The 3,691-nt window shown below is 27.9% G+C and overlaps 1 long non-coding RNA gene across 1 annotated transcript; it reads left to right on the plus strand.

Annotated features, from left to right (window-relative positions):
* Positions 1 to 477: 477 nt before the first annotated feature.
* Positions 478 to 2,976, plus strand: LOC127159627 (uncharacterized). The gene is made up of 2 exons (XR_007826505.1): positions 478 to 574; positions 2,851 to 2,976. It is a non-coding gene; the product is annotated as an uncharacterized LOC127159627 (long non-coding RNA).
* The last annotated feature ends 715 nt before the right edge of the window (positions 2,977 to 3,691 follow it).

The following is a 3,691-nucleotide window of genomic DNA, read 5'->3' on the forward strand; positions in this document are numbered from 1 at the left end:
ACTTCAGATACCAGTCAACAATCGCAGGCAGTTTGTGTCAAATTAAAACATTTTCTTTTTATATAAAATAACTTGAAAAGTGTGTCAGGGCTTTGGTGTCAAAAAAAATAAATTCATATTTTTGGTAAGGTTGCAAAAACTTGCCAGCGATCTCCATTTCATATACATTTTTTGGTAAGGTTGCATTATACTTGCCAGCGATCTCCAGGTGTCGTCAAATACATTATATATTAATAAACATTAACTTCAGATACCAGTCAACAATCGCAGGCAGTTTCAAATTCAAATTAAAACATTTTTTTTTTAAAATTTTTCATATCAAAAAAATTTTTTTTAAAAGTTTAATAAAAAAAAAAAAATTTTTTTTATTTTTTTGGTAATATTGCATTATACTTGCCAAACATCTCCAGGAGTTCGCGTCAAATACATTATATATTAATAAACATCAACTTCAGATACCAGTCAACAAAAGGCAGTTTGTGTCAAATTAAAACATTTTCTTTTTATATAAAATAACTTGAAATATGTGTCAGGGCTTTGGTGTCCAAAAAATGCATTTCATATTTTTGGTAAGGTTGCATTATACTTGCCAGCGATCTCCAGGAGTTCGCGTCAAATACATTATATATTAATAAACATTAACTTCAGATACCAACTTCAGATACCAGTCAGTTTGTGTCAAATTAAAACATTTTCTTTCAAATTAAAATTAAAACATTTTTTTTTTATATAAAATAACTTGAAAAGTGTGTCAGGATTTTTGGTAAAAAAAACATATTTCATATTTTTTGCAGGTTGCATTATACGATCTCCAGGATCTCCAGGTCAAAGTTATATATCATATACATATATATTTCAGATACCAGTCAACAATCGCAGCAGTTTGTGTCAAATTAAAACATTTTCTTTTTATATAAAATAGGCAGTTTGTCAGGCTTCAAAAAAAAAAACATTTTTTTTTTATATAAAATAACTTGAAAAGTGTTTCAGGGCTTTAAAAAAAAAAAAATAAATTTCATATTTTTGGTAAGGTTGCATTATACTTGCCAGCGATCTCCAGGAGTTCGCGTCAAATACATTATATATTAATAAACATTAACTTCAGATACCAGTCAACAATTTTGCAGTTTTTCAAATAAAAATATAAAATAACTTGAAAAGTGTGTCAGGGCTTTGGTGTCAAAAAAATAAATTTCATATTTTTGGTAAGGTTGCATTATACTTGCCAGCGATCTCCAGGAGGGGTTTAACTTCAGATACCAGTCAAAAAATAAAAAATTTCATATTTTTGGTAAGGTTGCATTATACTTGCCAGCGATCTCCAGGAGTTCGCGTCAAATACATTATATATTAATAAACATTAACTTCAGATACCAGTCAACAATCGCAGGCAGTTTTTGTCAAATTAAAACATTTTCTTTTTATATAAAATAACTTGAAAAGTGTGTTTTTTTTGGTGTCAAAAAAATAAATTTCATATTTTTGGTAAGGTTGCATTATACTTGCCAGCGATCTCCAGGAGTTCGCGTCAAATACATTATATATTAATAAACATTAACTTCAGATACCAGTCAACAATCGCAGGCAGTTTGTGTCAAATTAAAACATTTTTTTTTTTTATATAAAATAACTTGAAAAGTGTGTCAAAAAAAAAAAAAAAAAAATAAATTTCATATTTTTGGTAAGGTTGCATTATACTTGCCAGCGATCTCCAAGTTCAAATACATTATATATTAATAAACATTAACTTCAGATACCAGTCAACAATCGCAGGCAGTTTGTGTCAAATTAAAACATTTTCTTTTTATATAAAATAACTTGAAATATGTGTCAGGGCTTTGGTGTCCAAAAAAAATGAATTTCATATTTTTGGTAAGGTTGCATTATACTTGCCAGCGATCTCCAGGACTTCGCATCAAATACATTAAATATTAATAAACATTAACTTCAGATGTCAAATTAAAACATTTTCTTTTTATAAAAATCGCAGTGTCAAAAAAAATTAAAACATTTTCTTTTTATATAAAATAAATTGAAAAGTGTTTCAGGCTTTTTGGTTAAAAAAAAAAAAGGTTGCATTAACTTGCCAGCGATCTCCAGGAGTTCGCGTCAAATACATTATATATTAATAAACATTAACTTCAGATACCAGTCAACAATCGCAGGCAGTTTGTGTTAAATTAAAACATTTTCTTTTTAAAAGGACTTTGGTGTCCAAAAAAATTTCATTTTTTGGTAAGGTGGTAAGGTTGCATTATACTTGCCAGCGATCTCCAGGAGTTTTTGCATTCAAATACATTATATATTAATAAACATTAACTTCAGATACCAGTCAACAATCGCAGGCAGTTTGTGTCAAATTAAAACATTTTTTTTTTTATATAAAATAACTTGAAAAGTGTCAGGGTTTTTTTTTCAAAAAAAAAAAAATAAATTTCATATTTTTGGTAAGGTTGCATTATACTTGCCAGCAGGAACTCCAGGACATTATATATTCAAATACATTATATATTAATAAACATTAACTTCAGATACCAGTCAACAATCGCAGGCAGTTTGTGTCAAATTAAAACATTTTCTTTTTATATAAAATAACTTGAAAAGTGTGTCAGAACTTTGGTGTCCAAAAAATACATTTCATATTTTTGGTAAGGTTGCATTATACTTGCCAGCGATCTCCAGGAGTTCGCGTCAAATACATTATATATTAATAAACATTAACTTCAGATACCAGTCAACAATCGCAGGCAGTTTTTGTCAAATTAAAAATTTTTTTTATTTTATATAAAATAACTTGAAAAGTGTGTCAGAACTTTGGTGTCAAAAAATAAATTTCATATTTTTGGTAAGGTTGCATTATACTTGCCAGCGATCTCCAGGACTCCGCGTCAAATACATTATATATTAATAAACATTAACTTCAGATACCAGTCAACAATCGCAGGCAGTTTGTGTCAAATTAAAACATTTTCTTTTTATATAAAATAACTTGAAAAGTGTGTCAGAACTTTGGTGTCAAAAAAAAATTTTTTTTTTTTTTTTTTTTTTTTGGTAAGGTTGCATCATACTTGCCATCTCAGGAAAAATCAAATACATTATATATTATAATAAACATTTAATAAACCAGTCCACATTTTTTTGTGTCAAATTAAAACATTTTCTTTTTATATAAAATAACTTGAAAAGTGTGTCAGGGGTTTGGTGTCAAAAAAAAATGCCATATTTTTGGTAAGGTTGCATTATACTTGCCAGCGATCTCCAGGAGTTCGCGTCAAATACATTATATATTAATAAACATTAACTTCAGATACCAGTCAACAATCGCAAGCAGTTTGTGTCAAATTAAAACATTTTCTTTTTATATAAAATAACTTGAAAAGTGTGTCAACTTTGGTGTCAAAAAAAATTTTGGTTTGGTTTAAATTCATATTTTTAAACAAGGTTGCATTATACTTGCCAGCGATCTCCAGGAGTTCAAATTAAAACATTTTCTTTTTCAAATACATTATATATTAATAAACATTAACTTCAGATACCAGTCAACAATCGCAGGCAGTTTGTGTCAAATTAATTTTAACTTCAGATACCAGTCAATAAAAACATTTTCTTTTTATATAAAATAACTTGAAAAGTGTGTCAGGGCTTTGGTGTCAAAAAAATAAATTTCATATTTTTGGTAAGGTTGCATTAT

This window comes from Labeo rohita, unplaced genomic scaffold, assembly GCF_022985175.1.
Source record: "Labeo rohita strain BAU-BD-2019 unplaced genomic scaffold, IGBB_LRoh.1.0 scaffold_2377, whole genome shotgun sequence".
Lineage (NCBI taxonomy): Eukaryota > Metazoa > Chordata > Actinopteri > Cypriniformes > Cyprinidae > Labeo > Labeo rohita.